Here is a 27,138-nt window from a genome sequence, read left to right on the forward strand (position 1 = left end):
AGTGCAGCTGCTCTTCAGGCTCTCCAGGGCCTGTGAATGGGGGAGAACAGCAGCAAGGGAGAAGAGCTCAAGAATGAGGCTGGCAGTAGAACAATGGTCACGCACTGGCTGTGAATAAATCTTGATGGGAGGTGAGAAGGCTTCTGGCTATAAGCAATTAAGTTAACCTTCAGTAGCAGGAATTTGGGCAAGAACTCAAAATAGTGGCAGGGTAGAACTTAATCAGTTTATGAATGGGATAAGGCCTGGTTCCCTACAATTGCAGGGGTTGACCTCCATGACGCAGGCAGTCTGCCAAGCTCTCAGTGTGTATCCTTTTCCCCTAAACCAATTGACATGTCCGCTGCATGCTAAGCTGACGCCTCACCCTGTTAGTGGGCAATTTGTGGTGCTCGGCATATATGAACAGTTTACCTTAGGTGGTTTCTAGATGATGAAACCTAGGCATGTGGCATGGGTAAGATTGTTGACATTGTGGTCTTGGACATGATCTTGAGGACCTACGGTATTGGTTGTCTTGCAAGTAGTTGAGAAGCAAATGAACAAACTCTTGACTTGGTAGTCAACTTGCAAGGACCGGTATAGCAAGAGCTGCAAACAGGCTACTCCTGACATTGTTTGGGGGTGTGAAAGATCCAGCCTGTGGGTCATTTCATTCAGCCAGCCGGGCTCCTAAAGGAATGGTATTTGGAGGTGGGGTTGCTATTAAATTCCCAGTTACAGAGCCCCATTTGGGAGGGGGTGGGGGGAGTGGTACTGCTACTGCTAGGTCTGGCTTTGGTTCAGGCCCACAGGGAGCCCCATGGGTGTATCATAGTCAGAAGTCTTAATTGCAGTCCCTCCTCTGGGAGAATGGACAGATGTACACTATAGTTGCTTTAAAAGGGAAAGGAGAGCTGCTGCTGTGGAGTTTGCACAAGCTGTTAGGTTGCAGCTGTTGTCTGCATGATCCCAGAGGCAGCACAAGTTAGCTAAATCACCCTACCTTTGGCCCTGAATGAAAGCAGGTTTTGTTATGCTTGTGTCTCAACAGAATCTTGGGGATGTAATAGTTGCATCCTAACAGCTTATTTTTTTCATATTGATACAATTGTATGTCCCTATACTTTGATATCAGTGCAGTTGTTATGCCTGTCTATATGCTGACACTTCAATAGAACCATCTGCAAGTATGATTTGGGATCACACATTCTTTTTCCCTCCTCCTTCCCATGCACCTGTTAGAATTTAAAGTAGTTTTGGTGAAATAATTTTCAAATACTGAGCACTCTGACCATTAAACTCAAGGGTGGACTGTTAAGACTTTGAGGTGATCTCTCATTTATGCATTTGCGAGATCACAATCTCGCACTCATGCTTAGGACAAAATTAGTGTTGAAATAGTCATCTGCCATCATCATTGGCAAAAAGCAAATCTATAGTAACTCAAGCGATTGATTGTGTAAAGTTTTCTGTGTAGTTTGATGCACTTAAATATGTGGAGATTTTAAGGGTTTTTTGTGACATTTTTGTATGACACTATAAACAATCTTAACTGAAAGAGGCATAGTTTTTTGCATCCCTATGTCAAACTTAACATCAGGCTGTGTACCCCTACTTCTTGACTTCTGTCGAATTAGGAGTAAGGGAATTGCTTCTGTCTCTTAGGAAAGGTTTCTCTTTTTTACCCTCAGAAGTTAAGTATCACCGTGTGCATTTGTGTTTTCTTTCTCTCTGAAAGAGCAGTTTTTGTACACAGGAGAACGAGGAGGCATAAGTTTCCATGCACTTCTGTGTGGAAGCTGTCCTGGATAGGAAAGGACTATTTGAAACGTTAATTAATCCTGATAGTGACATGCAGTTATATTTGGGTGTTTGTTAGTAAGAATTTTTTCTTCCTGTGTATTTGAAAATAGTGTGTTAGGGTGGCATTTGAACAGTGCGTGTACATTTAGCTTGTGATTTCAAGTTTGTCACATGTGGGCCATTTTGACCTATGCAATGCTGTGTCCTATGTTGAAATTCACTCTAACAAGTAGCTTCTTCCTTAAGGGCTGCTCTGCACAAAGTTTTACCAGTAAAATATTGCTAGGGAGTAGTTTTGGTTTGTTCTTTTGTTTGTTTGCTGCTATGGCTGTATGAGAAAATCCTAGTGTGGACACAGCGATACTGGTGTATTTTATTCTGCTTCCGAAACTGCTGTAAGCATTCTTAGACCAGTAAATCTATAGCTAGGGTTTGTTGCTGCTTTTATTTAATATGGGCATAAGTAGCAAAACTTGTAAGTGGAATCACACTGTTAAAGAGGTTAACACTGAGTATTCCTGTTCCTCGTGTTGCTTTGTCAGAGGGATTAGAACATAAATTTATACGCACTCCTTGATCACTCCAGGGACTGACGAATCAATTACGTGTTGGAAGCTGGTGGTCTAATAAGTCTTAAAACTGTTGTGATCGTGTTCCAGGATGTTGCCCAATGAGGGTGGCCGATGTTCCACGTTTCACTGTATGTTGAAACAGACATTCTATCACTTTCTGTTCAGCATCCTGCTTCCTTCCCCTGCCCTTTCACTCGTATACTTTTTAATGTTTTCCTGATGTACCACAGTTTTCATCATTTCCTTAGTACATGCGAGCCATTTGATGAAAGCGAGCCATTTGATGAAAGCTTTAATGGGAGTGATTGACACCACAAAAATCTTGTCAACAGGTTTGGGCCAATGACATGCAACCAGCTGTGGAAAGTGGCAGTTGCTGGAAGCAGTATATCCTGACACTGCTTCTGGTTAAGGTCTGGACTGGGAGAGGAAAACTGAAATTGCTTGGAAGCAGCTAATGAGAACAGGAAGTGGGATGATAGTGCTTACATTAGACGCTCATGTTTTTTCTAACTTATTTTCTCTGATAACAACTACTAGTTTCGTGTAGGGTGTTATGAAAGTGTAGTTGCATAGGGAAGAGCTATGATATTCAGACTATGTACATTTTCCTTTATGGAGCACACTTAAATGCCCTGAGAACAGCTGACAGAAGTTTTTCATGCTGAAGTCAGCCTGCCAGTTAAGGGCCAATTACTCTGTTCTTGTTAGACCCATCTTGAGAGGACTTCAGTAAGAGAAAAGTCGAGACTAGAAATGATCTGTTATAAATCTGAAGTCCTTGTAGCTTGAGAAGAGTAAGATGATATTGGTGTAGTGACCATGTGCACAGGCAAGTCCAGGAAGTTTTAGTGTGTGCTCTGTAGCTCCTACGCTCTACGTGTGGAACTGTGCAGCTTAACTCTCTACCACACAAGGCTATAAATCCTGGTTTTCAGTTGTGACCAAAGGGACCTGTTACTCAAACTCCTCTTTTAAAGATGAAGGAAGCTGCAGTCTCCATGTTTAATGCCTGTGGCTCTTGATGGAAAATTTTGGGCACCTCTGTAAGCAATCTGAGCTGTTGTTTACAGCCCTGGACACTGAGCACTCTCATCGAAGGGAAGGGATACGTTGGCGGGGATGCTGACATTCTTTGGCTTTTCACAAACTCTCATGAGATTTCTGGTTACCAGCCAAGCATGGCTGCAAAGGCAGCTCTGTTTAACACCTGAACTCAAGCATATTATCCTTTCCACCATATTGGCACTAGGACAGAGCCCCTGTCCTGAGACCAAAGAGCTGCACTGGCCCATCAGCAGGCTGAGGTGTCATTCAGATGGCATAGGTGCCACCCTTGAGCTATGCCTAGCAGCCTGGGCAGAGCTTGAAGGAGCTATGGTGCAGCCTGAAGATGCATAGTGGGGAAGGGATGGGAGAGGCAGGAGGAGTAAGCTGTGCCTAGGTGCTGTTGTGAGGAGTTCCTATAGCAATAGAGCTTCAAGGGAAAAATTGTGCAGCAGCAGGTACAGGGCAGAGCTTAGCCAGCTGAGCTGCAGTGTTGGAGTTCGTATAACACCACCTTGGGAATAATATTCAGTACTGTTCTGGTATGATTCCTTCTGAAACAAGTAAGACTCACAACTTCAGTGGTGGTAAATCCTACGTAAATCTGTGCAGCTGAGCTCCTGGCCCATCTATCCACTCTAGGTGGGTGGGATTTGTATAGTTTCATAGTTAGTAGGGTCAGAAGGGACCTGAGCAGATCATCAAGTCCAACCCCCTGCCATGGCAGGAAAGAGTACTGGGGTCAAACGACCCCAGCAAGGTGATTGTCTAGCCTTGTCTTAAAGACCCCCAGGGTAGGAGCCAGCACCACTTCGCTTGGAAGTTGGTTCCAGATCCTAGCCACCCTGACAGTGAAGTAGCGCCTCCTGATGTCTAATCTGAATCTCCCTTCTGCCAGCTTGTGACTGTTATTTCTAGTCGCTCCTGGCAGTGCTCAGGGGAACAGGGACTCCCCCAGTACCTGCTGGTCCCCTCTGACTAGTTTGTAACAGGCCACTAGATCCCCACTCAGCCTTCTCTTGTGGAGGCTGAACAGGTTCAGGTCCTGTAGCCTCTCCTCGTAGGGCCTGCCCTCCTGCCCCCTGATCATGTGAGTGGCCTCCTCTGGACCCTCTCCATGTTGTCCACATCCCTCCTGAAGTGCGGTGCCCAGAACTGGATGCAGTACTCCAGCTGCGGCCTGACCAGTGCTGCATAGGGGGAGAGGATCACCTCCTTGGACCTGCTCGAGATGCATCTGTGGATGAATGACAAGGTGCGGTTGGCCTTCCTGACTGCATCCCCACACTGTCGGCCCACGTTCATCTTGGTGTCAATGATGACTCCAAGATCCCTTTCTGCCTCTGCACTGATGAGAAGGGAGTTCCCCAGCCTGTAGGTATGGTGCTGGTTCTTCCTCCTCAGGTGCATCACCTTGCACTTGTCAGTGCTGAATCCCATCCTGTTTTCATCTGCCCACCCCTGTAACCTGTCTAGGTCCGTTTGCAGCCTATTCCGCCCTTCTAGAGTGCCTACGTCCCCCCACATCTTAGTGTCATCAGCACATTTGAACAGGGTGCTTTTTACCCCCTCGTCCAAGTCACTGATGAAGATGTTGAACAGTGCAGGCCCGAGGACCGAGCCCCGGGGGACCCCACTGCCCACATCCCTCCAGGTTGAAAATGACCTGTCCACCACCACTCCCTGGGTACGGCCCTCCAGCCAGTGGCGACCTATTTGACTGTGTAGGTGTCAACACCACAGTCCCCCAGTTTCTTAATGAGAACAGGGTGAGAGACAGTGTCGAAGGCCTTCCTAAAGTGCAGGAAAACTATGTCCACTGCTACCCCTGCATCTAAGGATTTGGTGACCTGGTCATAGAAGGTCACCAGGTTGGTCTGACAGGACCTGCCTCTAATGAACCCATTCTAATGAGAGAACATCGTCATAATCACAGAGGTGAGTGCATTCATGCCCCTAAACATGCTTGTTTTCAGTTAACCCTTTTGCCAGCTATGCCCTAGATGATGCACTGGAAATGGGCAGTATTATGGTAACACCTAAATGTTCCCAACCAAACTGTGCTGCTGTACAAACACCCAAGAAGAGATGGTCTTACTTCTAATAAAGGTGGATGTGGGAAGAGGGGTTCAGTCTCCTGAGCCTTCTCCAAAAAGCTGGCGTCAGAGAGTGGCAGTTGTGTTCCTTAACTTCGATTCTTGTTTGGGCAGATGCCAGTCTTTCTGACCTAAGTTTGCTGTGGCCATCGAACACTTATGAGGGAGTAACGCTTCTGGATCTGAACCAGTGAGGCACCCAGCCTGCCTGGGTGCTCATCCTCCAAATCTCTGCCACCCTCTTACAGAGTCTGTCCTCCGGTGAAATATATGGTCCCCTCATTTCCATAAGTGCTTCGGCATCCAGCATCAGACTAAGGTTGAGCATGGAGGCTCCCCAGGCTCTCATGAGTTTGCCTTCTAGAAGCAGGCCCCAGCCCAGGGAAACATGCATCTTCAAATACAGGCAAGAAGTGGCTGCTAGTTCATGTGTGGCTGTCCATGTGATTGTATTTGACCACCCGTGTGCTAAAAGCATCTGTTACCGTCACTGCCTGCAAGGGGGTGCTCTCCTGTTGCTCTAGACCTGTGTGTCCTTTGCATCCTCCCCTAGTGGTTTTAAGAGCCTGGCTCCAGTTTACCTCATCAGCTAAGTTTCTAGACTGTGCAGAGGAGCAGGCCCTGGGGTCTGCCTGCATCCCAGACAAAGAGCAATTTGTTCTGCTCTTGCTGTCTTCTGTGGTATTTTGCTTTCTGGTGAAAACTTTGCTTTTGAAGGATGAAATTTGACTAGTGCCTGCTAACTAAACCCATCAATGTTTGCCTGCTGTAGCCAAGAGAGCTCTTGTCTCCAAACTTTCACCTTGCCCCACAGAAGCAGAGTGCAGTTCTTGTTAGAAAAAGATCTCTGTTAGGCTGACACTTTTACAAGCCCCTGCTGCTGACTTGGCTAATGGTGGAGTTTACTTCTCTGCACCCCCGTGGGAGAAGGTGACCTGCATCCTTGTCCCCTTCAGCTGAGCCCTGACTGCAGACTCAGCGTGATGTGGAGGAGCTGAGAGGCAACTGGCAGAAAGACTGAGAGCAGTTAGGAAAGTGGCCTCTTGGTCTGTAACTGGAGAAGATATCCTGGGGAATCCTGACAAGAATCAACATAAGAGCCTGTGCGGTCCTCATGCATGGAGAAGGGCTGCCCTTTGCATCTGCCATGTGAAGGGGGGGGCAGTGTTAGCTAATGGTTAGAGCCTGAGAGCAGGTCTGCTGGGTGTACTAATATTGCACTGTCTCTTCGTGGGTGTTCAGAGCAGACTGGTGCCTTTGTCTTACTTGGAGTTGCTGAACACTACTGGGTTTAGAACAGCAATGTAAATCTGAAGCTGTCTTGGTTCCTGGGATCCTGTAATACAGGTAAGGCCCTGAGGTTGTGCTCACCAGGGGTGAAAGGGCAGAGCCTTGGCAAGTGTGGTCAGTTAACTTTCACAATCCCCTTCCATCTCCATTGTCAGACTTGACGGACCAAGGTGGATCTCCATTGGAGCTAGTGACTTACAGCAAGGCTCGTCCAGAGGACACTGGACTTCCCAGCTATAACACTGATGTAACTGCCCTCCATGAGGATGTGTTACTCACCGGAATGGTATGGGCTGAGGCCTGTGTTCAGAGGAAGTTGCTCACAAGTGAAGCAGGGGCTGGTGCTGCTGTGGGTGAGGTAACGTTCAAGCCTGAGTCATGTAGCAATGAGCCCTGCAAACTTTGAACAGCAGCTGAGCCAGTGATTCAGGTGAGGTATGAGTTGGTGACCCATTGGGAACATAGCCAGAACAGACCCGGGGGGGGATATCTGTGCAATACCTTTGTTGCTGCAGTGTCCTGGCACTTGCATGGCCAGATGAAATGTCCTGTGGGCTACAAGGCAGTCTGCAGCCCAGCCACCTCTGCCCTCCTCTGATCACAGTACTGATCTCCTCAGTTCCAGTGTATGAGAGATCTAGGCCTTGCTGGTGTTAGTCTGACAAATGACATGCCGCCTACCAAGGTCTTAGATGGGGGTCCAGGCAGTACCATCTTGCAGCAAGAGGCAGAACTAGCCATTTGTGGTCAGCCTCTGGGATGGCTAACACTCGCAAGTGTTTTCCCTGCCGCAAGGTGGCTGCTGCATTCCACACTACATCCTGCATGTAGATGGTCTGCAAAGGGCACAGGGGTTGGTACCCTTGGAAATCCTGGCCCTTAGCACCACAAAAATGTATAAATGTGCTGTTCTGTCCCTGTGCCTGAGTGCCATTGCACCTTGTGACTGGGGGGAGCAGGGGGAAGGGAAATCTAGTATCACAGTTGCCCTTTGTCACTCTGAACCTTCCTCTGGAGATGGCAGCAGCTGCATATGTTAGCAAACCCTTGAGACTCCTCTGGGTGGGGGGAGCTGTTGTCCAGAAGGGGAGCCTTAGGCATGAGGCTGGGGGAAGAGACTTATCCAAGGTCACTTGGTCAATTAGTGACAAAGGCAGAGATGGCAAGCAAGCCTCTGGGTTCCCAGCCAAGTCCTTACCACAGCTCCTGCTCCCTCTTCTCCTCCTTAGTACTCTTATCACTCAGAATAGCACCTCACTTCCCACCACTCCAAGCACTTCCAAGTGAGCAACAGGCGGCCAGCATGGTGTGTGACCTTTGTAGATAAACCAGACTGCCCTGGGGAGCTGTGTAATGTGCCACAAGGTCTTTCCTGAACAATGACTGTCCAGCCTGCAGCAGCCATCAACAAGGAGGGATGAGGTATGGAAGCTGTTCTTGGGCTTTATCAGTGCTACCAAGCTGAACAGAGGATGTGGTGTGGACAGTCTCTGCCTCAGTGAAGTGATCTGCAGTGGGAAGATAAGAGCCCCAGGAGAGGAAGGAGCTGATTAGGGCGTGGGGTAGTCTCTAGGGAGTCTGAGCAAAGGAAAAATCTCATCCGAATAGCTGTAATCTAGGAGTGAGCTCTAATTGATGGCAGCTTCATCTGCCCAAGGGACAGGGTGGGTGTCCTATGGCTGGACAGCAAAAATCTGTAGATCCAGAACTGGGGAATGGGAAATGTGGGGATGGAGCAATTGACCAGATGGCAAATTGGTGTTTATGAAGCAGCCCCGGCTGTGGGCGACGGGGCAGCTGTTCTGTTCTGCCTTCCAGTGCCAGGACAGCTGCGTGCACTCCAGGGCTCTGGCACTTTCACCTTCTGCCCACTGGAAGCCCTGTGACGTTTGTGAAGGAAAATCCAAAAGATGAGAGAGGGGACTACAGCATTGCCCTCTAACAGTGCAACAAAGAAAACAGGACCTGCTGCCCCACAGGTACTTTCAAAACCAGTCAGTGCCCAGAACAGTACAACTGCCTCTGCCCAGGAGGTCAAAGCATACTGAAAGGGGGTGGGAAGAAGCAGCAGGAAGAGGAGGGGAGGCATAAGTAAGATCAGAACAACCTGTACTCTCTCCAGCAAGAGGTATTGTAGGGCCAGTGGGCAGGGCACTTCATAAGGACCCAGGAGGTCTGGGATCTGTTCCCAGCTCTGCCACTGGCCTGCTGGGTGATTTTGGCAAAATCACCTTCCTTCTGTTGCCTCAGGGATGTGTTCACTGGCTCACTTGCTGTACATATAGCATCCAGCACAATAGGGAGCCTCTGTGTGCTACTGTAATATAAGCAATGTGTGTCCCCAGCTGCAGGGTTCCCGCCTTGTCCTTGAGAAGAGGATATGGCAGGCTCGGCTCTCACTGTCAGGGAGCTCTGATACCCCGCAAATGTCTTCCTTTCCTTAGGGCTGTACCTAGTTACGCCCTCATGCTCAAGCTGAAGCATTTCCTCTGCCTCTGCCATGCCCATACCCTTCAGATGCTTGCAGACCGTTTATCAGTTTATCATCTCTCCTCTTACTCGCTGTTTAGGTGGGCTCCCTGCTCTTCGTCTTGCCTTTTAAGTCAGTCCGTCCAACCCCTGATCATTCCTGACTCTGCTCTCTGGATTCCTTCCAGCTTGTTTGGCAGTGTTTTCCTAGAACCAGCCAGGCCCAAATGAGATCTTAGTACCTAGCACAGTGATAATCACATGTAGCGATTCATGAGCTCTCACGTGCTTCCATCCTGTCCATTCTCCTTGGCTAGGGCAGGCTTGTTTCCGTACAGTGCTTTGTCCAGGCTAATTATAGCGTTCCATACAGTCAGACTCTTACCATTTCTCTAGTGAAATAGTGTCTTGACATCCTGGTGCATTTTCTTCAGGAAACATTTTCCAGGCTGCTGGAAGATTGGTTTAGTTAGTAAGATCTCCCCGTCTCTGTCCAGGGACTCCCTTGTCTTAGGAAACATCAACAGCTACTGTTGCCCTTGCTCAGACTTTGAGATCCTACCCATCACTTGGTGTCCTTGCTTAAAATCCCCAAGGCTGACTCTTCAACATATCCTCAGCCCAAGGAACTCTTGCTCTTTGATCCTTCTCAGGGCCATCCATGCCCTACTTACTGTTTCCTGGGTTCCTCTGCTCTGTTGCACTACCATGGCTTGCTGAACCAGGTCTCTGCTCCAGTGCTTGCATCAGCCTACATGGCCTAGCCTGAAGTGAGCTCACACTACATGTTCCTTTTTCTGGGCAGTAGTTTCTGTTGTTTCTAGGATCATCCTATAAAGCCGGCAATGAAGAAAGGAAAGGGAGTTAAATATTTGTGGTGTGTTCAAGTTTCTCCTGTAACCCAGGTTCCATATTATTTGCCTATAAGAGAGGATGCATTTGCCTCACCAGCTAGCCAAAACGTACACAGTGATCCAGTCCTGGCTAAAGAGTTTGACAGTATTATGGGTTTGTGTGCATCAGGCCATCCAAGAACTGTTTCCAGCTAAGTGTGCCTATTGTGCAGGTCAGGCACACTTCAAGAACTGCATGAGATCTTTGAGGATTGTAAAATACTTGCCAAGAGATGTGTGCAGTGGCAGAGATACAGAACTAAAGGAAATAGCGATGCAACATTTGAGTTACCAAACACAATGTGTACCTTTGCACGCTCTATTGCACCTGTCGGATTGGCCAGCTGCCACGTGGACTGTGTTGGACCAATGATGGGATGTATGGTTTTAACAACAGGAGATGCCCTAATGAAATGCCCTGAAGTTTTATGGATAAACTCAGTTAATTCAGCACAGACTGTGGAAGTGTTCAGACTAATTCTTTTCGACAGGCATTCCTGAGCAGATTATTAGGCATGGTAGAACAAGACAAGTGGTGCGTTCATTTGTTAGTCTATTCCTCTTTTTTGTCTTGATTGAGCTGAAAGCCTTCCAGTTCTGTTAACAAGAAGCTGCTGTTAGTGAAATCCTTATGATCCTTAGAGCAATCCTGGACAACATTCAGATGTTACAGTATCCCTTCCACTGTGTGAAAGGAGACCTATTCTCTACTGCCTACCAAATGATGTCTTTGCTCCAAAGTTTTTCTTTTGTATGGTACGCGGCAATGTCTGTCATCATGACTATTTCATTGATGTTGGGGACATTCTTAGCTACTTTCATAATTGTAACAAGAGCAGTAGATAATTCATCTTCCGATAAATGCTGTCCTCTGTGTTGAGGATCCAGAAAGGTTGCTGCCAGATGAACTGAACGAGAGCAAAACTCAGATCTCTTAGTAAATATTTGTTTTACTACTACTACTTCTTTTTTGGATAGAGGTGAAGAAGGCAAAAGCTCAATTAGATTTTCATACAGTTGTCTGAATATCTCTGGAATATTTGAAAGGCTTGGTGTATCTCCTTCAAGTTTCTTGATAGCCACTGAAACTGGTAGTAGCAAACTGAATGCTCCTTGAACTCGAACCCAGAACACATCGTTGTTGAAAATCTGCTTCTGAATGTTCACAGGAATAATCTGGGATACTGCGTCATCTACTGAAGCACACTGCAAACAGTTTTGTGTGCAGCAAATTATGTAAACACTTTGTAACCGAGCCCCATCTAGTTTCTTCTAGCGATAAAAGTGCACTTTCCTTCCCTTGCATCTCTTCCTATATTTTCTTCAGTCTGATTCTTCAAAGTCTGATTCAACATCATGATTGTTGAATACCTTCACAATTGCTTTGCAGTTTATCAAGACTGCATTCACACTAACTATGTCCTTTGCAACCCAAGAGCAAGACAGCCAAATACTATTAAATAAGCATACTTTGCCTTTAATATTTGCCAAGCAGCTTTCATGTTAGTCACATTATCAGTTACAAGGGCTTGTACCCTGGACGGACCTGCACTTTCAAGCTCACCTGTATGATGAGAAGATTTGGTAGCAATTGCTTTCAGAATATTGGTTCAGGTGTTGCTAACATAATGTTCAATAAAGGATTTCCTTGTATATCAGTCCATCCATCTGACATCAGAGTCAGTGATTCTGCTTGAACAAGCCTTTGAATGACCATTGTTCAAACTCTGTCATGCTCTCTAAGAGAGAATGTGATAAGCGATAATGTGACGGTAACTTATGGGCAAATTAGTTTGTAATGTGCCTTCCAATATTGATTTTCAGTTATGGAAAGAGGCGTACCATTGCAAATATAGCTTGAGCTAATGGCTCATCTGCTTGTTCTTGATCTTCTTTTGACATTTGGTCCACAACCTTGATAAAAAGTTTGACTGTCTTTCTTGAACAGCTACTCGTGGATCGCATATCTGGTGACAGTGATCTTGAAAGTGAGGATCCTGCTGCTTCTTCCCCCAGACCTGGCAGCTCAACATTTTCATTTTCCTTTTTTTTGCAAATCTCCTATTTCACTTGCGCTACCAAGTTCCTGCAACAAAAGGGGGAAAGGATTTTTATTTTAGCCTATTCTAGTCTGACGTCATCCATCAGAAGGAGAAGGAGATGTGGCAGGGAGCTTTCTTTCCCCCTCCCTGCCAGAAAGGGCACTCTGCTGCTCAACTTGCTGCTCAGTTGCCCTGGGGCTGCAGAGCCAAAGGGAAGTATAGTCTGGCCTCTGCCCTCAGCCAGAGGACTAAGCTTGCTCTGCTGGGTTGAAATAGTTAACTATTATGTAATTTTAAAAATATATATATTTAAGCCTAAGCCACTTTGGGTGCTTAGTGCAAGCAGAAATGTAGGATACAAATATTTTAAATAAATTCTAATATTATAAAAGCCTTAATCTGTCTGTCCATAACAATTTATTCACAGTACTTTTGACAGACAGGACAGCTGGGAGAGCGCCACCATGATAGTGGGGACTGAGAGGCCAGAGGGGACTTTTGCAAGTATGAAATAGCTTTAAATTGCCATTTTTAAGGTGCATTAAGGGCACGTATGTGTAGACCTGTGCTCTTAATGCACCTTAAAAATGGCTAATGCGCCTTAAATTGGCACGTGTAGGCACGCCCACTGTATAGAAACAGGGTGGACCTCCTTTAACCAGGGTGCAAGTCTTCTAGTGATGCTGGCTGCGTTGTGTTTCAGAACCCCAAAAGGCTCGGCCTTATGTATTCAGCAAACATTTGCTTGAAATCTATTCTGCTTGTGGCATTTCTTCATATTGTGTTTGTGTGTAAAGTAAAGGCACCATATTTCTCTTGCTGACAGGGTCTAGCCTCTGGCTGATGTCACTAAGGTGAAGAAATGGGCTGCTTAGTTGGGGGGGGGGGGGCGTTGGTTGGGGTTCTGAAGTCCATCTTTATTCTTGATATTGATTTTTGCTGGGCATGAGTTTTGGACTGGTATGGCCAATCCCAACAGCAAAATCTCCTGCAGGGGCAAGTCTTGCTCCTGAGATGGATGGTCTCGTTCCTCCAGGGCAGTGGAGGCTGTGCACCACCCCTCCATCCCCGCTCGGTGTCTGGGGGTACCCTGCTTCGTGTCTGTCTGCTGGGAGGTACAATGATCCTAAAAGTTTGAAAACCCCTGCTCCAGGGGAACAGAGCACTGGGGTTGAACTGCTACCAGGGGCTAACACCTCTGAGGATTTATAGACTGAACAGTGACCTCTTGAACAGGAGCCAGTAGCAGGGACCCAGTGATAAGGGCTGTGTGTGTGTACAGTGGGGTTTGAACAGCCTGTGATGGTGAATTGAGAAGCTGCTGGACCCCTTGTAGTGGTCATAGCTTTCATAGGTAGGTTCAGAGGATAACAGCGACTAAAGGACAGGGGACACAATGGTGAGAGTCTACTACAGACCTCCCACCCAAAGTCCTGAGCTAGACCAGGAGTTCACCCGGGAGCTGGCTGAGGCCACATGCTCCAGGATCATGGTTGTCATGGGTGACTTCAATTACCCGGACATCTCATGGGAGGATCACTCAGCAAAATCCGAGTGGTTGCAAAGCTTCCTCTCATGTGTGCATGACCTCTACCTGACTCAAGAAGTCTATGGGCCAATGAGAGGCAAAGCGCTGCTCGACCTGGTACTGGCTACGGGGGATGAACTAATCAGTGACCTAGTGATCGATGGGAAGCTGGGTGACATTGACCACGAGCTGATCACCTTCACCATCCGCCGTAAAGCTGGCAAGTCAGTCAGCAACACAAGTCCTTGACTTCAGAAAAGCCGACTTTGACAAGTTCAGGAGGCTGGTCAGTCAGGCCCTAAGGAACCATGACTCAAGGGAGAGGGGAGTTCAAGAAGAGTGGTCGTTCCTCAAAGGAGCGATCCAGTGCACAAGCTAAGTCTATTCCATCTTGAAGGAAAGGCAGCAAGAGGGCACAGCAGCCCCCCTGGCTCTCCAGGGATCTAGCAGACCTAAGGCTAAAAAGAAAAGCCTACAAAGGATGGAAGACGGGATTAATCTCCAAGGAGGATTATTCTGCACTGGTCTGGTCCTGCAGGGAGCAAACCAGGAAAGCCAAGGCTGCAACTGAACTCCAACTAGATTCGAGCATCAAGGACAATAAAAAGTCCTTTTTCATTGTGAGGAGCCAGAGGAAAAGCAAGGGCAACATTGGACCCTGCTGAACCAGATGGGGCAACTGACGCCCAGGAAAAACCCAACCTATTAAATAGGTACTTTGCGTCAGTCTTTCATCAGTCCCATGGGACACCCATGCCCGCTATGGGACAGGGAGGTCCGGGTGGGGGAGATCCCCTGCCCTCCATTAATGCTGACCTTGTGAAGAAACATCTTGAGAAGCTGGATACCTTCAAGTCAGCTGGCACCCCAGGGTACTCAAGGAGCTGGCGAGCGCCATAGCCCAGCCCCTGGCACGGATCTTTGAAAACTCCTGGCGCTCTGGTGTAGTGCCCGAAGACTGGAAGAAGGCCAATGTGGTGCCGATCTTCAAGAAAGGGAGGAGAGTGGATCCGGCTAACTACAGGCCCATTAGCCTGACTTCTGTCCTGGGGAAGATCTTAGAAAAGTTTATTAAAGAGGCCATCCTTAATGGACTGGCCGAGGCCAACATCCTAAGGGATAGCCAGCACGGGTTTGTTGCAGGTAGGTCTTGCTTGACCAATCTCATTTCCTTCTACGATCAGGTGACCCATCACCTGGACAAGGGAGAAGAGATTGATGTCATATATCTTGATTTAAAAAAAGCCTTCGATCTGGTATCCCATGATCACCTCTTGGCAAAACTGGCCAATTGTGGCCTTGGGTCCACTGTGATCCGCTGGCTGGAAAATTGGCTCTGTGGTCAGACCCAGAGGGTTGTAATTGATGGCAGTCACGCATCATGGTGTCCTGTGACCAGTGGGGTCCCCCAAGGCTCTGTCTTTGGACCCATATTGTTCAACATCTTCATTAATGATGTGGACATTGGAGTCAGGAGCGGACTGGCCAAGTTCACCGATAACACCAAACTTTGAGACAAAGCATCCACACCAGAAGACAGGAGGGTGATCCAGGCTGACCTGGACAAGCTCAGCAAATGGGTAGGCGAGAACCTGATGGTGTTTAACACCGAAAAATGCAAGGTTCTCCACCTTGGGAAGAAAAACCTGCAGCATCCTTATGGTCTCGGCAGTGCTACGCTGGCTAGCACTATGGAAGAAAGAGACTTGGGGGTCATCACTGACCACAAGATGAACATGAGCCTGCAATGCGATGCTGCGGCTAGTAAAGCGACCAAAACGCTGGCTTGCATCCATAGATGCTTCAAGCAAATCCCGGGATGTCATTCTCCCCTTGTACTCGGCCTTGGTGAGGCCACAGCTGGAGTACTGCATCCAGTTTTGGGCTCCACAATTCAAAAAGGATGTGGAAAAGCTTGGGAGAGTCCAGAGAAGAGCCATGCGCATGATTGGAGGTCAGAAAAACAGAACTTATGACAACAGGCTGAGAGCCATGGGGCTCTTTAGCCTGGAAAAGCGCAGGCTGAGGGGTGATCTGATGGCCATCTATAAGTTTATCAGGGTGACCACCAGGATCTGGGGAAACGTTTGTTTACCAGAGCACCCCAAGGGATGACGAAGTTGAACAGTCATAAACTACTGCGAGACTTGATGATCTTCCGAGGTCCCTTCCAGCCCTAATGTCTATGAAATCTATGAAGTCTATGGACCAGCTTCTCCAGGGACCTGTTGGATGTCATGTTCTAAAAGTAACCTATTGGCCTTGGAATAAGGAAATGCATGAATCTGAAGTTGGTCCCTTATTCTTGGTTCCTTTTTCAAAATTAATCTTTACACAATTCCAGGTTGTTAGTAATGAATTACACAAGCTAAAGAGTAAGGATATCATAAAAAATGTATATTTACTAATAAAAATGTAAAATAATATCACATATCAAGTACATAGCCATGGAAAAAGACCAGAGATTAGGCTGGGATTATGGAGCAAAATCCTGTCCGGATCACCACAAAACACACCTCTCAGGCATCAAGGGGGGCTTCTCCTGAAGAAGCCTGGGTGGGTTCCTGCCTTATTGGAAGCTCAGCTTTTGTGTGCCAGGCTGCCTACTGACAGGTCCCCAAACCTGAAAAAGAAGCTAGGTTTGGGCTGGGATTACAGGTGACAATCCTTTTCAGATCCCCCTAAAACACACACCTCTACCATCAGGGGCTCTCCTGAAGTGTGTGCAGAGTTCTGCCGGACCTGAAGCTGAATAAGTAGCTGAATTTGGGCTGGGATTGTCAGGTAAAATCCTTTTTGGGTCACCCCAAAACGCACATCACTGCCACCTGGAGACTCTCCTTAAGAATTATGGGAGTCCCCTGCCCAACCCAAAGCCTATAAACATGATGCGGGGGTTTTTCCCTGAGGTGGAATACTGTGCATTTTTCCGTATTAAATGTCATCAGGCTTTTATCTGCCCACTTTCCAAGCCTATCAAGGTCAACCTGGATTACGAGCCTATCTTCGGGTGTGGACGCTCTACCCCAAAGTTTGGTGTCATCAGTGAACGTGGCCAGTCCGCTTCTGACACCAGTGTCCACATCGTTAATAAAGACATTAAAGAGTACAGGTCCAAGGATTGAGCCTTGGGAGACACCATTGGTCACAGAGCACCAGTGAATGGTGATTCACATCTGTTAACTACCACTCTCTGGCTCCAACTGGCTTGAAGTTCCCCAGATCTACTTTCCTCCCTTCTTTAAGATAGGCCCCACGCTGGCCTTCTTCCAATCTTCGGGTACTTTGCCTGAGCACCATGAGTTCTCGAATACCCTTGCTAGTGGCTGGGCTATGATGGCTGCTAGCTGCTTAAATACTCTGGGTTTGCAAACTGTCAGGACCAGTTGACTTAAAGGTGTCCAGCCTCTCAAAGTGTTCCTTTACAAGGTCTACACCGATGTTGGGTATAAATTCACTCTCACCCTAGCCATCCTGCATCATGTTAGGCAGGGCGGTCCCTTTGGGCTGGTGAAAAACTGATGCAAAGTACCCATTAAGCAGGTTGCTTTTTTCCTGGGTGTCAGTCACTCCAGCTTCACTTTATCTTTCAAGTGAGTATTTCTTTCAGCGAGCTGATGTCTCACTCCACATAATTCTATTGTTTCATGAGAAGGATGCCTGCTACTAGTACTACTGGTGCCAATACTGTGATTTTAAGTTCTCATCTGTTCTCATCTATCTTCTATTTTCTGTTTCATAGATTCATAGATTGTAAGGCCAGAAGGGACCGCAGAAGATCATTGGGTCCAGCCCCTTGCACCAAGCAGGAAAGACAACTGGGGTCAGGTGACCCCAGCAAAGTGACTGTCTAGTTTCTTCTTGAAGATTTCTAGAGTAGGTGATTGCACCATCTCTAGAGGGAGTTTATTCCACAGTCTGGACACCCTGACTGTGAAGAAGTTTTCCCTAATGTTGAGCCTAAATCCATCTTCCTGGAGTTTATGGCCATTACTCCTGGATTTCCCCTCAGGTGCCCTGGTGAACAGTTGCTAATCAAGCCATCCATGTACTGCCCTAGTGTAGCGGTAAGCTGCTACCAGGTCCCCTTTCAGTCTTCTTTTCCTCAGGCTAAAGAGTCCCGGATCCCTTAGCCTTTCCTCGTATGGCTTGCCTTTTAAGACTGTGATCGTATGGGTGGCTCATCTTTGGACTCTCTCAAGCTTGTCCACATCCTTGTTAAAGGGTGGTGCCCAGAACTGGCTGCAGTAATCCAGCTGTGGTCTCACCAGTGCTGAGTAGAGTGGAAGAATCACTTCCTTGGTTTTGCTGGAAATGGCATTGACTGATGCACGCCAGAGTATTATTTGCCCTATTGGCTACAGCATTGCACTGCTGGCTCATATTCATGCTGTGGTCTCTTATTACCCGCAGGTCCTTCTAATTTGTGCTGCTAGTCAGTTTGGTGCTGCCAAACCTGTAGGTGTGTTGGGGGTTGCTCATCCTGAGGTGGAGCACTTTACATTTCTTGTCATTGAACTTCCATCAGGTTCCAATCCGCCCAACCTGCCAGCCTGTCTAAGTCTGCCCGTATCTGCAGACTATCTTCAAGTGTGACCATGCTCCCCCATAACTTGGTGTCGTCCGCGAACTTGGCCAGCGAGCTTTTCACTTTGACATCCAAATCATTAATAAAGACGTTGAAAAGTACTGAACCAAGCACCAACCTCTGCGGGACACCGGTGCCCACTTCTCAACAGGATGACACAGATCTGTTCACTACAACTCTCTGGGTCCCGTCCTGCAGCCAGTTTCTCATCCACCTAACCATCTTGGAGTTAAGCCCGTGATTCATGTTATTGGATGGAATAGCATGCATTGATAATGATAATTTATTTTTGCAGTTAATACCATATTTACCTGAATCCAAGATGCTTTTGAACATAGGAGAACCACCCCAAATAGGTCGATTCCACACAGGGAAAATTATATTATCATTCTATAATTTGCTTTAATTTTTCATGTGTAGAATTTAATTATTGGATGGTTGTCTTAAAATTGTCCTCAACTGTGGAGTGGGGGAGGCAGACAGCTTGACCCCTGCCCCTTGTTCCCTTGCCACTTGCCCTTGATGCCTGTGTCCTGCTACCTGTTCCCTGATCCACAAACCATCAGTGGACCCCCATTCACTTGCCCCCCCCACCTGATTCCCAAGCTGTGTTGCCACCTGATCCCCATCATGTGCTGCTGCCCAGTCCCCAACATCTGCTGCCTCCCAATCCCAATGCATGCTGCTGCCCAATCTCCTTCCTGCTTCCCTATGTGTGCTGCTGCTCCAGCTTGTGACCCCTGCTGCTTCTCAGTCTCCCAACATATGCAGTTTTCTGACCCCTTGTCCAGTCATGAGAATGTTACTGCTCGATCGCCAACCGATCCTCATGCAAATTGCTGTCCCATCCTCTGACTGGTCCCTGACCTGTACTACAGAGTGCTGGTACTCAGATCCAATAGGAGGCATTTTGGAAAAAGCAATGTGTTTCGATGAGAAAAAATGAAAGAGAGAAAATTTATAATGTGGTATTTTCTGTCAGAAAGCAATTTAAATAAACATGCTTTATTTTATCTTAATAAATAACAAAATATGTAAAAGGACACAAAGAAAAAAATAATTCCAGATGAATAACTTCACACATCTATAGTGAAAAGACATGACAGGTACTTAGCCAAAAATCCTCATATTGGCTTATATTTCTGTCTGAGAAGCAGAGCCAACCTGAGCAGGGTGCGGGGCCCAGGGCAAATTAGTCCATGTGGGTTCCTGCCCCTGCTCCAACCCTGTGTGCCCCAAACCCGAAGAAATTGCCGCCGCCATCGGCAGTGGTGGTGTTGGCTACAGCGGGGCAGGTTATCAAGTGGTCGGATGTGAAGCTGCTGGCAGCGGTGCAGAGTAGCTGCAGCTGTTCCACCCAGCTCTGCAGGGGTCTCCAAAGTGTGGGCCCCGGGGTGGTCGCCCTGATTCACTCTCCCCTAGGGACAGCCCTGCTGAGAAGACCAGTGCATGTTTAGTAAGAAAACCCAAAGAAGAAAAACCATAGTGTAATTTTTAACTTGGGTTAAACCTGAGCCAAGAAATTAAATAATGCAATGATGTCCCCAGTCATTCAAGTAGGTTCCATGCTTATAGTGATATGTATTGAAAAAAATCGTATTTCTATATATGTGTATCCCTGATTATGTTCTGCATGTTTGACTAAGGTTATGTTCCATAGTGAAAACTTTGTATATTCCTTATCTCCATACCCTCACTAGTATGCAGGGGCTACAAAGGTTTGAAGGGCTACTCGAGCAACAGGGCCTCCAGGGTGGGCCTCCGTACCCAGCACTTATTACTAAGCTGGTGCAGCTGGTAGACCCCCTGGATGGCAGCCGTAGGTGGTAGTGCCCTGGGTTGGTTTGCCAGTGACTATGACTGATCAATATTGAAATATAGTTAAGGGTTTTTTTTAAAGGTGTACTCTCACTCTCCTTTTCCCTTGTAATAAAACCTGTTTTAATTTAACATTTGCTTATGAGTGGGCAGGTTTGTTCACCCAATATAAATTTACTTTATCATGTTTCTGGGTGGGGGCTGGAGTTAATTTTGAAAAGTTGGTGTAAAACCCCTATGCAGCCATTCTTACTGCCACCCAGTGCCTGGCAGAACAGTAACTTACAGGTCTTACAGGGTGTGTATCAACTGGCGGACTGGCACTCAAAAACCAAGCTTCAGGTCAAGCAGGGACCTGCCCAGGCTTCTTCAGAAGAATCCCTCAGTAGTGGTGATGTGTGTTTTGGGGTGATCGAAAGTAGATTGTGCCCCATAATCACAGTTTTAAAGCAGCTCATTATTCATAACAGTGTAAATAGCACATGGATCTGGGGGCTGGCAGTTGGCAGGCTGGCATGTAAAAACCACACTTTGGGTTGGGAAACACAATGTCTAAGCTTTTTGCTAAGGGTCTGCTGGAGGTTGTGATATGTAACTTTGGAGTGACCCTGCTTACGTTTCTTCAATGCTAGAGATGTGTCTTTTATGGTGACTTGAAAAGGGTTTTGCCCCATAATCCCAACCTACTCTCAGGTCTTTTCTCAGGGCTATGTACTTAATGCATGATATTATTTTACATTTTTATTAGTAAATATAAATTTTTATGGCATCCTAACTTTAGCTTGTGTCATTTATTATGAACAGCCTTGAACTGTGTAAAGATTAGCTTTGAAAAAGGAACCAGGAACAAGGAACCAAAGTCAGTCTCATGAAATGCTGATTTTCCCAAGCAGCAGGGAAAGAGGCAGCTCTGCCTTGAGACCCTGAGGCATGCTCCTGAGCAAGTTCTTTTTTATCTCACCACTGCATATTGCTGAAAATGTTTCTTAACACTAGCACTGCTGTACCCTGGAGGGGGCTGATGCAGGAATCTGACATTGCTATTTCAGCCCAGGGGTGTGTGGGAGGAAAGGGTATCCTTGCCAGGGCTCCAGCAGGGCCAGATCACATTCATACAGCCCAGAGCACTTTCTGATACTGGATCAATATTGCCATTGCTGTCATACAGCTGGGGAACTGAGGCAGATGGCAGTGAAATGAATCACCCCAGGCCATGCAGAGAGTCAGTGGCAGAGTCAAGGGAAGAAACCAGCTCTCTGGAAAGCTAGGCACCTCCTTGCTCAGTCTAAATAACTGCTGCCTTTATGAACTACCCAGGCCTCCCTGCTGGCCACCCACTCATGGCTCCTTCAGTCTCTTCTGCACTCCAGGGACAGAGCAGAGACAATAGATGGCATTTTGCAGCTTCCTTTTCATTTCCCTCCAGAAAGCAGCAGACAAAAGGTTTTGTTTAAATGGAATAGCCATGTCTGTCCTCAATTATTTCCTTATGGGGCCAGCTGAATTTTCTTTTCTTCATTGCAACTTTTGAATTGGCAAATAACAGCTTGTTCCCAACCACTGGGGAGACTCCCTATAAAATGAGGCAACGTGCAGCCACCCAGTCCTGTCCAGTGACACTGTCAGCTTGTACAGCTGGGCCATATTGGTAAGAGCCTGACAAGAAAAGCTCCAAGGATGCCAGTGAGTTTCTGGGATGCTCTGCTGACTAATCCAAAACTCTGGTGTGGTTAGGATGTGCTGAGGGCCACTTAATTCCAAGGTCCTGGTCACTAAAATTTACTCATTCTTACATTAGGACTGGCAAACATAGGCTCAATAGTTCTGCTACCCAGACCAAATTCCAGCTATATTTTTTCTTTCTACATCCCACCTTGAATTTTCAATTGGATTCAGGATTCCTGGTACCCAGAGAACTACTCTGGGCTAACCAGTTACTCTTGCTAGAGGGATTTCAGGTATGGAAATGGCAGCAAGTTACAGCAAGGCAAATACAGCAGTGATTCTCAACCAGAGCGCCACAGCAACATTAGGTGTGCAAATACCTATACATGATTCACAAAAAACCCAGAGATTTCAAATAGGAATCCATAGTGTCAAAGCCATTCTGCTGTGCTGTGGGCTTTCTGAGTTCTTTTTAACAGAACGTTACTGTTTCTTTACTGTTATCAAGAAAGAAGAGTAAGCTAAGAGCTGGCATTTTCTGCGAGGTACCTTAAGCCTAACAAGGGGTGTCTTGAGTCTAAAAAGATAGAGAATTGCTGAAATAGCGTGTGAATTTATGTTGTGTCAGCTACTCTGTGGTAACTGCCCATGTGGATGCTATTACCAGTGTTAAATGCAAGGCAGCCTAACCTTCGTGTGAGAGCTAAGCAACTTCACAGTTGCCATCTGGTATCTGACACAATAAATTCACACTCTGGCTTATTATTTCACAGGAACTAATTGGTTTGCTTGTACTTTAAGCTGTTTTCTGCTATTTGCAACAGCTCCCCCTTTAAAAATGGTATTGTAGAATGACCACTAAGTCTTGTCTTTGGAAAAAGAGCAGACAGGGGACCATGCATGAAATTACACCATTTGATGATTCTACACCAGCCTGGGGCTGTGGCTGCTTCTGTGTGGAAAAAGCAATTACTGCCTTATATCAGGGAAATGTGTCCCAGTATGTGCTGAAGAATTAAATACTCAATAGCTGCAGGATCTTGCTAAAGCCAAACATGAGAGAGGAGGCTCCACAATGGGAGTGGGAAACCCCACCCTGGTTTTCTTAACAGGGAATATCTTTCCCCTGGTTACTAGTGGGGGTGGGAAACAGGTCTGGTGCCAACCTAATATCCAAGCCAGCAACACCAGGAGCTACCTGAGGGTCCCCCCACACCAGGTCTTGCTCTGGTCTTACTACAGGATGATTTGGGTTTCATGGGACACTGGCTCTATGTGGGCAGGGAAGGGGTGACAGTCAGTTCTGCGGCAGATGCAGCAGTGGTTCAACCTGTCTTCTTTCCCCACTTCGGCATTGTTCCATTCCTGCTGAACTCTGAACAATAAAAGCCAGCGCTGGGCACTCCTGCTGCTGGGGATCACATCCCCTGGCAGTGCTCTTGCTTGGCAGCCCTCTTTGGTTAGCTAAGCCCCCACCCTGACGGCAGCACGGCTGCCTTGAGCTCATTTCCTTCCTTAGCCTGCTCACCCCAGCACTTTCTCTCTGGGACTCAGAGACCTTCTTGTGCTGTCAAAGGGCTTCAGAGCTCTGGACAGTGGTGGGGCTCTCCCACTGGCTGCACATGATGTTATTATGCCTGTGTCAACAATCCCCGGCAAGCTCCTGGCACTGACTTGTTCTTTCTTCATGTGGGTAATAGTTTCCATGTTGCTGGAGGCCAGGAGATAGCGTGCCCCTTGCTTTGTCTCTCCTTTCTATAGGGTGTGCCACTCCTCAGCCTTAGAGCACCTGATGGAAAACATTGTCTCCTCCCCAGCGTTGTGGCTGCACCCCTCTTCTATGCATGTCTCATTGCTCATTTCTTTCAAGGCACCCACCCTTTCCTAGGCCAAGGAGGATTCAGTAGGAATGCACTAGCTGTGCTAATATAATGAGGGAATATATCATGGCTGGGCAGCCAGCCAGGATTAGAGGTCCCAGCATGCAGTGCCTGGAAGGGCACCCATAAAGCCCTGACACACCAAATGCTATCTCTTTTCATGAGGAGTGTTGCATGTTTGGATCTTTGTTTTTCACACAATTCCTCTGTCATGAATACATGGGTTGCCCTTCACCTCCCAGCTGTGGACATGCAGAGCTCCTTAAGACAACTGCCTGACTAGGACTGGGCCTGTGGAGGTCTGTACTTTGTGGTGTGCATCTCTGCATGCAAGTGGGACAGCTGGAAGCTGCAGATCAGAGTGCTGTGGAGTGGCTTTCCCCCACCCCAGCCCTTCTCTAATGATGATGATGACTCCTGCTGAAGGAAATGTTTCAGTAAAGAGGCCCATTGTACTCATTAGGCCCTCTCAATGACCCGATCACCACCTGCCCCAAGGAGTGATAGGGAATCCCCGAAAGAAAGCACAGGTCAGAGAATGGATGCCTCTGAAAATTCAGCTGGGACAACTGTGATACAGCTATAATGGCCCATCCTGTGAGTGATGTGTTCCTGGAAGCTGACGGAGCCATCAGCACAGATACAAATCCTACTGGAAGCAGCAGTGACTCAGCCTTGCTGGCCAGGCCTGGAACTGCTTTTGCAATGTCAGAGTTAGACAACTATGGCCCAACCTGTGCACAGCCAAAGAGTTTTCAGCAGGTGACTCTGACAGTTTCCTGTTGACAGGTTTGAGGACTGGGGCTTTCCTTGTCCCCTGCATGTCCTGTGCCATTTGACTGGGAACACAAGGCCGTGTCTTCCTGACTGCAGGCCGGATTCCATCATTCAGGACCTGAGGGCTGGCAGGAAGCCTGTGTTTGCTGCCTTGACTCATTTTGTTCCCAGGTCCAGGGAAGCCTTGAAGGGCCTTACAGCAACCAAGCTGCAAGGTGGTTGGAGTTAGACTGCCTTGACTTCCTTCATTCAAAGACTCTTCTTCTCTTACTGTGTGCTTCCCAGGCAATGGATCTGCGTACTCCCAGCTAGCACTACAGCAACATGCTTAACCAAAATGTTCTTTCATATTCAAAGGGAACAACTCATACACCCCAAACAAAAAACAAACAGTGGTACAAGGGGGAACCATCAGCCTGGAGCTCCATCCTTGAGGCAGCCAAAGAGTTTGTTGACTTTCCTGAAGGCTTAGAGTTTCATGTGACTCTTCAGGTAGGCAGAAATTCATGCCCTCGAGCTGAAATCTTGCAGGCAGAGGAGCTGGAGGGCCTGCTGACAGTGTCCTGTGGGTAGGTGGAGTGTTGCTCACAGCTTCAGTCTCACTGTAGTGGGGAGGGTGTATTGTAATCTGCTGGGGATGCAGCAAGATGGCACCAGTTTGGGTTGATGGTTCCTGCTGCTGGACTATCAAAGTAGCAGTGGGGGTTCCAGGGCCTTCCTGCACCTGGGGGCCATCGTCAGAGTTGACCTGCTCCGGCATCTCCAAACGGGCAAAGCTGGGTTTGATCCTCTTCATATCTGCACTGAATGTGGTGTTGAACAACCTAGTAGCTTCAGTGAATCTTGAGAGATCAGCCCAACAAGAGTTGTTGAGTCCAGTGAAAAGGTCAGTCTTAGCTCATTAGCTTGGCATGCCTGGTGGTAGCGGTGTTTTCATTGAGATGATTTCCATGCAGACATTTAAATCCCAGCTAATATCACAACTCTCTGTAACTGCATGCTAAACACAGGCTACCAAATGGACTGCTTAACTCTTATCATGTGTGCCTTGTGCCAAGCCTTGGTGTCCCTAACACACTCTGCCAAGGATTGTCCGTTGCATCAGTACAGGAATAACCTGTCTGGACTCCTTCAGCAACAGGCTGGAGTTTATGGTAAGGTCCACAGAAACTGTCCAAAACGATTTCCCTGAGGTTTCTATGAGGCTAAAGTTGGTTCCTTGTTTCCGGTTCCCTATTCCTTATTCCCATTTGCTTATTCCCGGTTCCCAGTTCCTTTTTCAAAGCTAATCTAGACCCAATAAAAACGTGTTATTAATGAATTCCACATCCTGAAGAAGGAGAATTTCATTAGCTATGCATGTGTACAAATTAATATGAAAAATAATATTCCACATCAAGTACAGAGCCCTAAATGAAAGTCAGATTAGGATGGGATTATGGGGCAAAATACTTCGGCCACCTCAGATTTCATGGTGATGCCACTAGTGAACTGTCTCAAAGAACACTGACCACAGTCTCGCCTGGCCCAAAGCACAGTTTGGCTGTGCCAGGCTGCCAACTAACAGTCCCCATGCCCACTATACTAAGTATAATGGTTTGAATAAGCAACTAGCTTTCAGGATGGGATTATGGCTAGAAATTCTGCTTGGGCCACCCATTGGAATACTTCTGTGCCACTGGGGGATTGTCCTGGACATCTGTGACCAGAGATTTACCTGGCCCAAACTGCAGTTTGGCCGTGCCAGGCTGACAACAGACAGCACCCCAGACACTGCTAAGTATCTGGACCCAAATAAGGAACTGGATTTTGGACCAGGATTATACCCAGAAATCCTTCTTGGGCCACCCCAGGAATCATCTCTGTGGCACTGGGGGACACTCCAGAGACTTGCTTGACCCAGAGCGTGGTTTGGCCACGCCAGGCTGCCTACTGACACCATCCCCCAGACACTGTGCTAAGTATATACACCTAAATAAGGAACTGGCTTTTGGGCTGGGATTATGGCTAGAAAGTCTGCTTGGGCCACTCATCACCTCTGCACAACCGGGGGACTCTATCGGATGTATCTGACCAGAGACATGCCCAGCCCAAAATTTGGTTTGGCCGTACCAGGCTGCCAAAACACAGCACCCCAGCCACTGTGCTAAGTATATGGACTTGAATAAGGAACTGGAATTTGGGCTGAGATTATACTCAGAAATCCTTCTTGGGCCACCCCAGAACACATCTGTGTGCCACCAGGGGACACTGCTGGGCATCTCTGACCAGAGACTTGCCCGGCCTAAAGCACAGTTGCCTGGGTGCTGTCATTTGGCAGCCTAGCATGGCCAAACTACGCTTTGAGCTGGGCAAGACTCTGGTCTGATGCATCCGGTAGAGTCCCCTGGTCATGCAGAGGTATTCTGATGGGAGACCTAAGCAGATTTTCTAGCCATAATCCCATCCCAAAACCAGTTCCTTATTCGGGTCCAGATATTTACAGTGTCTAGGGGGATGGTGTCAGTTGGTTTTCATCCTCATAAAGTTTCTAACACTTGTGCTCTGTCCTCTTTGCAGTGAGTCTTCTTTGTGTGACTTAGTATTTCATCTGCCTTTTGCTTTTCTTTCAATTTTGCACTTGCTAAAAAAGTGAGTTCCACACTTATGAAACCATGTCTGAGCAGTTCCTCTTGCTACTCTGCAGAT

At 47.4% G+C, this 27,138-nt stretch overlaps 1 protein-coding gene across 1 annotated transcript in view; it reads left to right on the top strand.

Moving 5' to 3' along the window:
* The window catches only part of HYAL2 (hyaluronidase 2), a 61,131-nt gene that overhangs the window by 7,115 nt on the left and 26,878 nt on the right, over positions 1–27,138 (top strand). The gene's annotated exons all lie outside the window — the stretch shown is intronic.

This window comes from Crocodylus siamensis, chromosome 11 (assembly GCF_052110815.1).
Source record: "Crocodylus siamensis isolate JL-2025a chromosome 11, ASM5211081v1, whole genome shotgun sequence".
Classification (NCBI taxonomy): domain Eukaryota; kingdom Metazoa; phylum Chordata; order Crocodylia; family Crocodylidae; genus Crocodylus; species Crocodylus siamensis.